Source organism: Arachis ipaensis, chromosome B02 (genome assembly GCF_000816755.2).
Source record: "Arachis ipaensis cultivar K30076 chromosome B02, Araip1.1, whole genome shotgun sequence".
In the NCBI taxonomy this organism is placed as follows: domain Eukaryota; kingdom Viridiplantae; phylum Streptophyta; class Magnoliopsida; order Fabales; family Fabaceae; genus Arachis; species Arachis ipaensis.
Window position 1 is genome coordinate 13875268 of NC_029786.2, and position 11258 is coordinate 13886525.

The window sequence follows — 11258 nt, forward strand, 5'->3', positions numbered from 1 at the left end:
ATGGGGACAATTATCCCCCCATGGCGGGGATCAGGGCCGGGGTAGGGGCGGGGACGGGGACGGGAGCAGGGAGGCATCCCCTGTCCTATTGACATCCTTATATATAGCAACAACACCATCACCACTACATTGATCAACAGTAAAAATCAACAACTAAATGCAAAAAAAACAAAAGATTCAGAGGCAATTCGCAAAGAAGAGAGGCAAAACACACCAGTTGCCACGAATGAGAATCAGAACACCAGAGGCAAAACACACCAGTTGCCTCATTCGTTAGCGACGAGGAAAATAGCAGGAGCAATAGAAGTAAAACCAGAATTAAAGAAATAAATCAGCAACAGAACAAATAAATTAGAAAAAAATCATTGAATGAGTCAAAAGATAGAATCAATCCTAAACCAGAATTAATAAAAAAAAAAAATTCAAAGTAAAAAAAATAGAATTAACAATTCAACCAAAGAATCAAGAACAACCCAACCAAGGAACAAATTGGAATAGACAATGAGGAGGAGGAAGAAAGAATAAAAATAAATCAGAATCAAACCAACAATTAGAATAAGAAAGTTCTGAAAACTTGTATGAATTGAGTTTCAAAGAATGCTTGTTTTGTGAGAAGTTGTTGAAATTTTGGTTGAATGGCATTCTTTTGAATTGAGTTCTAAATTGATACTTGGTGCATTGATTTTACATGTTTAATACGAATGCATGTCTAGTGTTTGCCAAATTACCTCGAGCTTTTGATTAAAAATTTTGGTCAATTCCTTGAGCTCAATGCTTGTTTTCCACTTGGTATGACTATTTACATGAATGTGCTATGCTAATTGACCAAATTTTTTTTTACACTTTTTGAATGTTTGAGGTCTTTTGCCCAATAACACAAGATTAAGGAATTGATCCTATGTAACCCTATTTGATTAACTTTGTTTAATTTGTTTTGGGTTATATTAGGCGTGAAATTTTATTTTGACATTAACCTTGTGGTATTGGTTGTGAAAGCTTTTTGGTGTTTGAACATGCTATGTGCACTTTAATTGAACATGGTTCTTGTTTGTTTCATAATAGTTTTTTTATTGCGTATGGCGGCTCATGGCGGTGAGCCAAAAATTCACCATAAAGTTATAGCGGATGGTGTTGCGGAAAATGGCGAAAAATTTAACACTGATTATTGATAAAGAAGGGGCAGCAGGGAAAAAAGAAAAAAAAAGTAGGACTAGAGAAAGTTGAAACAAGATGCAGCAGGGAAGAGAAAAAAGAAAAAAAAAAGTAGGACTAGAGAAAGTTGAAAGTAGGACTAGAGAAAGTTGAAACAAGATGTACGAACCAGAGAGGGAACCGTGGTTAGCAGTGGCAGCAAAGAGTGGTTGTGGTGATGAGCAATGAGCGATGAGTGGCGGCGCGATGAGTGGCGGCGATGGGTGGCGTATAGAGCAGCGTCACAGAGAACAGAGACCGAGAAAAGTTGTTTTTAAAGATGAGGCAAAGGAGGGAGTTTTTGAATAAGAGGCTGATTATTAGGGCTAGTGGTTAGTGGGATCACTTAGGTTTTCTAAATTATCCGAAACACCCTTAGAATTTTTGGAAAATCTGAAAAACCCCGCAATTTCTGCCATTTGAATTGCGTTCCGCCATGGCGCCACCATAATTGCGGCCGCCATGGCGCTCCCGTGAAAACCCCAATGCGGCGACCACCATATGGCGGCAAGGTCAAAACCTGCCACGCCAAAACGTTATGGAGCCGCTATAACCACAATTTCAAAACACTTTTCATTCACCAATTGCTTATGAATGTGCTTCTATGCATATCTTGGATTCCAATTTGCATGTTGTAACTATCATGTAATTGGAATGATTGATTCTTGTTAGGCATGTGATTAAGAATGATATATTTAGTTAAATTTTTTTGTTGTTGAAAATCATTCGAGTTGAATTTATTACTGATTATCACGACTAAATTTTGAATTTGTTGCTGTCTTGTTCATTTAAATTGAGAAAGTATTTTGTATTAGTGACTAATTTACTATCTCTTTTCGCATCATTAGTTATGTTTAAGAATTAATACTTGATTTTTATTAACATGTTTGTGAAGACATGTATTTTAACTTTTAATTTTAATTTTATTTTTTTAATTTTATATTTTTATTTAATTATGATCCGTCAACTAGGATCAATATCAATAGATCAATATCAATTGATTTGTAACAAAAATTCTGTTAAAAATTCTGACATTGCTGTTGGAATTTTTTTTACGAGAATTGATTTATTTCGAGGGAAATGATGGGAATAAGGAAACAACGGTCTTTATGTACGAGAATTACAACATTGACTTAGAAGGAATTTGGACTGAGGATTGGAACAAATTCAAGATGCATGTAAAACAATTTTTAAAAGGTGTGTTAATATTATATGAACACAAAGACATACATCGTGGGGGAATAGACTTGGATTAAAGATATAATTTTGTGATATCTGAAAATAGAGTCCTTGTTACAGGAGTAGAGGGAGGATACTTTTCTAATACAATACACAAAGATAAAATTATTATCTTCATGGAATCTTTGATCTACTTCTAAGAGAATTTGACATGTTCTTCAAGTTTCTAAGTTAATCTATTCTTTTAATTAGTATAAAATATATTAATCTGAAATAATAGTAATAAATATTATCTATAAAATATATACGAAATTTAAATAAAATAATATACTAATTAAAAGAACGAATTAATTTATTCCAATAAAAACTTAAAAAACATGTCAAGTTCTATCGGAGGTAGACCGTGATTCCATTAGGATAATAAAACTTTACGTAGACTATTCATCTCATCAATAATAATTTTATTTCTGTACATTGCATTAGAAAAGTATCATCTTTCTACTCCTGTAATAAGGGCTCTGTTTTTAGATATCACAAAATTTTATCTTTGGTCCAAGTCTATTTCCCCATTATGCATATCTTTCTATTCATATAATGTTGACGGCCTTTTTAAAAATTGTTTTACATGCATCTTGAATTTTCTCCAATCCTCCGGTCAAAATAAATCAATCATCTTGCAAAAAATTCTGACGGTAATGCCAAAGAATTTTTGAAAGATCTCGTCTGTCTTTGAACTTGTTTAGTCTCACCTTTGAAACCTCCCATAATTTAACTTCTCTTCTGTTGGTCAATGTCGCATTTCAAATGGTGATTGTGTCCTTAGCTAGTTTTTTTTGTTCAGTTTTATTACTTATTGATTGATATTGATCCATTGATATTGATCCTAGTTGACTGATCATAATTGAATAAAAATATAGAATTAATTACAAAGTTAAAATACATGTCTTCACAAACATATTAATAAAAATCAAGTATCAATTCTTAAACATAACTAATGATGAAAGAAGAGATAGTAAATTAGTCGCTAATACATAATACTTTTTCAATTAAAATAAACAAGACAACAACAAATTCAAAGTTTAACTAAATATTATTTTTAATCACATGCCTAACAAGAATGGATCATTCTAATTAACATGGTAGCTACAATATGCAAATTAGAATCCCAATATATGCATAGAGACACATTCATAAGCAATTGGTGAATGAAATTATAATTTTTGGTTGCGGATGGCCGCTCGGTGAGCCAAAAATATGGTGTTGCGAAAAATGGTGGATTACCTAAAAAAATACACATATGTACAAAAAAAACATGTAGAAAAATTGCAAATATAATAAATTATAAAATCTATCTATATAAGCAACTTTTTAGTCATAAAGTATCCAAATGTGGTGGGGATGACATGTATGGGGTTGTTGGGGATGGTGAGCTTAATGGAAAGGTGGCACGAGTACGGAGGTGTGAGGGTAACCACGAGGGAGGGGTAAGCAACAGTCCAGAAGAAGTGGGGGTAATGGAGGAGGCAGGATGCAAAAGGAATAGTCACCATTGCCAAACGTGTTTGTTAGTGGGTATTGCAGATGCTGGCCAAGATGCTGGTCAGGGGAATGGTGTGAAGGGCACGTCAACAATGAATAATGCAGGGATTGAAGGAGGCCTAGTAAGGGAAGGGGAGGTGCGGAGTGATGTGGAAAGTGACGGTGCTTCGGAGAAGTCTAACACCAAGCAGGCGGAGGAGGTGGAAGAAAACAGGAGGGCCTGGGCTTTAGCGGTGGAGTCTGGGGCGGAGCTCTACGACGAGGACGTGGATATTATGGCAATCCTTCAGGCTCAGAATGAGGAAATAGATCGGAAGACGGAAGAAAATGCAGGCCAAACAGAAAGAAAAAGCTAGAAGAAGTCGTCCAAAAAACAAGAAAAAGGTGTGTAAAACTGGTTCACAATGATCTTTGCATCTTGGAATATTCGGGGGTTGGCGGGTATTGGAAAACTGAGTATGGTCAAAAATTTCAGAAAGAAGTTTAAGGTGCATATGTTAGGATTGATAGAGACAAAGAAAGCAGTGTTGACTAAATTTGATGTTGTACAACTGTGGGGTAATGATGGGGTGGATTGGGAGTGTGTGGAGGCAGATGGTGCATCTGGAGGCTTACTGTTGATGTGGGATCGAATGATATTTAACTCAACTAACTCTTATAAAGGGGATAGGTGGTTATGTGTAGATGGGGTGTTGGTAAAAAATAACTTTAGATGTGCATTCTGCTTAGTGTATGGGGAGCATGATAGGGAAGCAAAGCTTGTTGTGTGGGAGGAATTAAGCTTCCTGGCTGGGTTATGTCAGGTGCCTTTCTGTTTTATGGGGGATTTTAATGAGATTGTCCAAGTGGAGGAGCGACGAGGGGCTGTTTCTCTGCCGCGCTCTGCATCAGACTTTACATCTTGGATTAATGATATGGAACTAAGGGACCTGCCGTTAACTGATCGTCGCTTCACTTGGTTCAGAGGCCAGTCGTGTAGTCGAATTGATAGAATCCTAGTCAACTTGGAGTGGTTAGAGGAGTTTCCTGAAACAAGGATCCGAGGAGGTCCGAGGGGTTTGTCAGACCACTGTCCTCTGGTTATGAATGTTACAAAGGTGGGAGGGGGCCGAAGACCTTTTCGAAGTTTAGATTCATGGTTTACACATGATGGGTTCTTAAGGGTGGTGGAGGAGGCGTGGAGGAGCTTAGGGGATGTTCCGTTCATAGATAAGTTGGCGGCATTGACGGGTCCACTGGGGAGGTGGCATCGAGAGACTTTTAGAAATATGGACACGCGGATTGATAAGTTTGAAGAGGAGATTCGGAAGGTCGATGACATGGTAAGCCACGGACTGCATGATGGCACACTAGAAGCTAGAAGAAAGGCGCTTGTGAGCTCTTGCAAGAAATGGTATGTCAGAAAGGAAGTCCATTGGAAGCAGATGTCACGATCTAGACATGCCAAGGAGATGGATAAAAACACTAGGTACTTCCACAATATTGCTTCTGCTCGGATGAGGAACAATCGAATTGATGCCTTAAGAATCCATGGAAGACTAGTAAGGAATCAAAACAGGATCAAGGGCGCCATAAGGGAATTTTATAAGGACCTGTACCATCAGGAGATAGCACCTACTATAGGATTTCGGGATGGGCTGGTAAAGAGTATAACTGCGGAGGAGGCAGCAGAGCTAGAGGTGTTACCAAGTGCTGAAGAGGTAAAGACTGCGGTGTGGGATTGTGAATCATCAAAAGCACCAGGGAGCGATGGGTATAACATGAATTTCATAAAAAAATGTTGGGCAGAAATTGGGAGGGAATTCACAGAGGTAGTGTTGGGATTCTTTCAATCAGCTGTGTTGCCAATGGGCTCGAACGTCACCTGGGTGGCGTTGGCACCGAAAGTCGTAGGAGCAACAGAAATTAAGGATCTGAGGCCAATTAGTATGGTGGGCTGTGTTTACAAGGTCATATCGAAGGTGCTGGTCCGGAGGATGAGACATGTGATGCCAGGACTTGTGGGCGAGACACAGAGTGCGTTTGTACAGGGCAGGAAAATTCATGATGGGGCTTTGATAGCTTGTGAGACTGTACAGTGGTTGAAGACGAAGAAAAGGAGCTCAGCGATCATTAAACTGGATTTCCAGAAGGCGTATGATAGAGTTAGATGGAGTTTTGTGGATATAGTGCTGCAAAAGATGGGCTTTGGACATAGGTGGCGGGGGTGGATTAAGGAGTGTGTCTGTTCCGCGTCTATGGCAGTTCTTGTGAATGGAACTCCTACTGAACCTTTCAAAATGGAGAGGGGACTACGACAAGGAGATCCTCTATCTCCTTTTCTATTTGTCCTAGTGGTTGACGTTCTTCATCGGATGATTGGGGAGGCGGTGAGGAATGGACGCATATGCCCACTCTTGGTTGGACGAGATCACATTGAATTATCGCATTTGCAGTTTGCGGATGACACTATACTTTTTTGCCCTCCAGAGGAAGAGACAATTCGGAATTACAAGCGTCTTCTTCGATGTTTTGAACTGATGTCTGGGTTGAGCATTAATTTTGAGAAGTCTAGTTTCATTCCGGTTAATTGTGATCAGCGCTGGGCGCAACAGATGTGCTGCCTGTTGGGATGTAAGGAGGCCTCCCTTCCTGTTCGGTACCTTGGCATTTCCTTGGGAGCGAATCCGAGGCTAGTGAAGACATGGAAGCCAGTGATTGATAAGGTGGAGGAAAAACTAAGTCTGTGGAAAGCAAAGACTCTCAATAAAGCGGGTAAGTTGGTGCTCATTAAGTCCGTTCTGAACAGCTTGCCTATATACTATCTAAGCTTATACCAGTTGCCTAAGGCTGTAGCCGAGAAATTGATAGCCTTACAAAGACGGTTCTTGTGGAGTAAAGAAGATGGGAGGTCCGGTATGCCACTTGTGCGATGGGAGGTAGTGATGGCGCCGAAAAAGGCGGGTGGGTTGGGAGTGGGAGATGCAGTGCTTCGGAACACGGCCCTTTTGTTTAAATGGTGGTGGCGATTTTCGAAAGAGGACTGCCCCTTATGGAAGAAAGTAGTGTGCTCCTGTAATAGCATGAGTCCGGCTGAGATGCTGTGTGGGCAGCCTGTGCCTCAAAGAGGGGGGCCTTGGAAGGATATATGTCAGCTTCGAATAAAGGACCCACAGCTAAGAGAGAAGATGATCCGAGGGCTGTCAATGGACGTCGGGAATGGTAGAACTACCCGATTTTGGGAAGATGTCTGGTTACCTGGTGGGGCCTTAAAGGAGAAATTCCCAAGACTGTTTTCGGTCTCAAACCTTAAGGGATATGTAATTGGGGATTGTGGATTTTGGGATGGAGTAGAATGGATTTGGAGCTTCCAGTGGCGGCGACAACTGTTTCAATGGGAACTGGAGCTTTTGAACCAGCTACATGAGATCTTACTGATAGTGAAGCTAACGACGGAAAGGGAGGATAGGGTCATCTGGAAGTTTGATAGAACTGGTATTTTCTCAACTAAATCCTTTGTCAAGGTGGTGCAAGAAGAGGTTCTCCCGGAGGAAATAACAAGTTATAGCTTCACTAGTGCTGTTTGGAGTGGAGTTGTCCCGCACAGGGTCGAACTATTTACTTGGTTTGTGTTGATTGAAAGGGTGAATACTAAAGAACGATTGTCCAGGCTAGGTGTTATTGATCAGCGTGATAATATTTGTGCTTTATGTAAAAAGGCGGTTGAGACTGCGTTTCATCTGTTTGTTGGTTGCGAGATCACTTGGCAAGTGTGGAATGCGTGGCTGTTTGCCCTTGGAAGGTCTTGGACTGTACCAGGTACACTGAAACAACACTTTGAGGGTTGGTTGCATGCGGCACGGAGTAAGGTTGAGAGGAAAAGGTGGCTGGTTGGCTTCTTTGCTGTCATTTGGGCAGCGTGGCTAGAGAGGAATGATCGAGTTTTCAATAATCATGGCTCGGGCGTCGTGGAAATAATCAATAAGTCCTTCATGCTCTCGGACGAGTGGCTAGGTGGTGCTCCCTTTGGTTGTTGATGGCAACACCGGAATGACGAAGGGTTGATTCTACTATTCGAGTTGTTAGTAATGTTTGTCACTTGTTTTTACTTATGTTCTAGACTCTAATTGCTCCACTTTGCTGTGTTGAGCGCATGTTAATTCAAAAAAAAATTAAACATAACATCGAGCTCAAATCATTAACTCAAGAATAATAAGGAAGCCATAAAACATAAAAACTATAAACCATCTAAATTCTAACTCTCATCAAATTCATTCAAATTAACACGGATTGATGGAGGTACACCTGCTGCATCAAGGGAACAATTGGTTACAGATTTCCAGGAAAAGGATTCTATCAAGGCAGCTGTGGTATGGTATTCTCTGTTGTGCATTTCTTCCTTGTGTTTCCATTATCAGAATTTTTTCTGTTGTATTGGTTAATATTTTTGCTTGAGATAATGATTTGATGTGACATGTTATCATTCAGTTATCCATTAAAGCTGGAGGAGTTGAATTAACTTTAACTTCTGCAAGCACAGTTATCTTTGCATAACTATCCTGGACTCCAGGTGACCTAATTCTGGCCGAAGATTGTGCTCATAGAATTGGCCAGTATTCTCACTCTCATGAAGTAGAAAGGAGAGAGCTGTTACTAGTTGCATAACAACATTAAGAAAACAGATAATATCGAATGAAAAGAACTCACGTCTTACTTTTTTTAGCAAAGGCAACATGCACTGTTATGGTTCTTTGACTAGTTATTTCTTGTTTACAGCCTTACAGGTGTCTTCGGTAAATATATATTACTTGCTGGCAAATGATACGGTTGATGACATCATATGGTAGGTGCTGTCATTTCTGCAGTCTGTCGTTGCTTGGTATAGTGTTAACATTTATTTTGCATTGACGATCTTCTATATTTTTACATCTTAGGGATGTGGTGCAATTCAAACTGGATAATTTGGGGCAGGTACATCTCTACATCATCTTGGAACTATCATATGTAATGCAAAATGAACATAATGCTTAGTTTCATATGGTAAAATAAACTGGTGGTTCTATTCTGGTTTATATTTATATTTTCTCAAGATTTGAAGTCTGAGGTGGTGGTCTTCAAGGCCGAGTTGGATAAAAGGTTTGAATGTGGAGCTTGAATCCAAGAACAAGAAGCTCAGTGAGGATCTTGCTGCTGCTGAAGCTAAGATGGTAGTAGCTGTTGGTACCAGTGGCAAGGTATGAGAAGCTTTGATTGGTTTGTTTTCTTTTGATGTGTTTTACCTCAAAAAGCATGGAATGGGTCATAATTCATTGTTACTTATCTTGTTTTTCTCTTTATGATATAAAGGGTGGTTAATCCATGTCTTAAGAGTCATCAATCACTATCTGAAATAGTTTCTTTATTTCAATGGTTTCAACTTTCAATTCATATGGTGGAATAAAAATGAGATTATATATTTTAATTAAACATATATATATAATCTCATTTTTGTTCCATATGAATATGAATAGATTCTGCCTACATGGACATTGAAGAAGTCTTAAAGTTTGTTGATGGGCTTGTTGGTGAACTATCCTCATTGGTACATTTCTCAGAAAATTATTGATCTGGTGAGCCAATGGCTCTTTATATGTTACTTCATTAATCATTTTTAAGTTATTATAATTACTATATGTAAAACCATTGTTTTAATAGATTTTCTGAGAATTTCTGAGAGGGTGAGCCTTGGTGCAACAGTTTAGTGTCTTGTGATTTCTGACTTGGAAATCAAGGATTGTAATATTTGAAAATGGATAGAATTTTTCTACTTTGCTTCTTACTGGCTTTGTCTTATGTATTCTACAGGTGGATGAGCGCGCTGTCATGAAACATTTCAAGTGGCCTGAGAAGAAAGCCGATGCCATGCGAGAGGCTGCGGTTGAGTATCAGGAGCTTAAGCTATTAGAACAGGAGATTTCCTCCTACACGGATGACCCCGACATTCCATGTGGAGCTGCCTTGAAAAACAAAAAATGGCCAGCCTCTTAGACAAGTAAGATTTATGTCAAGATAATAGTATTCCTATTTAATAATCTTCTTATGCATTATTTCATCTCATTGTGATAGGTCTGAACTGAGCATACAGAGGCTAATCAAGCTGCAAAATTCTGTCATGCGTTTGTACCAAGCGTACACATTCCAACCGCTTGGATGCTCGATTCGGGGATAATGAGCAAGGTAAATTTCTTTTTAACATATTTTTACTCTGAAGTGAGAACAAAGATTGAAATATGGTAAATGGTTTGCTTTACGGTTATCATTACTCTGGTAGTAGTGGAATAATTATAGTTAGTGATTATCCGAAATTTATCAACATAGAACTTGATCTAGTAGTTGATTCACTGATCTGTTTGTTTTTACACATTATATGCACACGTTTCAATTCTCAAATAACATTTATTTTCCTTTATCTAGAGATATATCATTTCGTCTCTTGGAAGATATTGTTCCTTCAATTGTTAACTTTGTAGATTAGTAATAGTAAAGTGTATTCACAAATTTCACACTCATATAGTAAACTTCAAAGCTGCAATTATAAAACTTGATGAAATAAATACACAACCCATGCAGATAAAGCAGGCTTCCATGACTCTAGCCAAGATGTACATGAAAAGAGTGACTATGGAGCTCGAATCCAACTGGAACACAGACAGAGAATCTAGCCAAGATTCTCTTCTGCTTCAGGGTGTTCATTGATTTTCTTCTACTATACCCTTTTGGACTCTTGGTTGTCACCTCCAAAAGCTGGAATACTAACATTCATTACTATTATTCTTTTGTGTTTTCCTCCTTATCTATCTCCCTCCAATGGTCCCAAAACAGAAGAGAAAACAAAAATGGAGAAACACCACATATTCACATCACAATCATGCATGAGATGAGGTTGATCTTTATGAAGAGGGAATGGCAATATGCTATCAAAATGGTTACAAACTAGCAGCTTCCAAGATCAACATGTCACAATCTAGGAATAGGATAATAGTTCAGTGTTATTAAATTTCAACAGTGAATTTGTTTGGTGTATGTACTTGTGTTCAGTGTTTATTGCTGTAATAACAATAAATAATTACGAGGAAAAATGTTTACTTAGTTTATAGCAGTGATGTTCAATATGTAGTGCTTGTAAAGAACATTTTGAAGCGTTTACTAAGCATGGTCTGGATGAAGTGAAAAACAAAAGAGAAAGGATAATAATAATCCATAATTTCTTTTTATGAAAAATACTAAATATAATATAAATTAATAAAATTATTTTTAATAATTTAATTCTTTTATACATTTAATTATATATATTTTTATTTATTTTTAATTAAATCACTGTTTAAAAGTCA

At 38.2% G+C, this 11258-nt stretch overlaps 2 long non-coding RNA genes across 6 annotated transcripts; one reads left to right on the forward strand and one right to left on the reverse strand.

Moving 5' to 3' along the window:
- Positions 438-2453, reverse strand: LOC110268722. Its single transcript, XR_002357128.1, has 2 exons — positions 804-2453; positions 438-767 (listed from the first exon to the last, which is right to left on the reverse strand). It is a non-coding gene; the product is annotated as an uncharacterized LOC110268722 (long non-coding RNA).
- LOC107624996 lies at positions 8107-11039 on the forward strand. Of its 5 annotated transcripts, XR_002357125.1 has the most exons (7): positions 8108-8258; positions 8377-8458; positions 8665-8731; positions 8823-9122; positions 9733-9919; positions 9994-10104; positions 10498-11039. It is a non-coding gene; the product is annotated as an uncharacterized LOC107624996 (long non-coding RNA). The 5 variants fall into 5 exon arrangements; XR_002357123.1 differs by having other exon boundaries at positions 8107-8258; positions 8377-8731; XR_002357124.1 differs by having other exon boundaries at positions 8123-8458.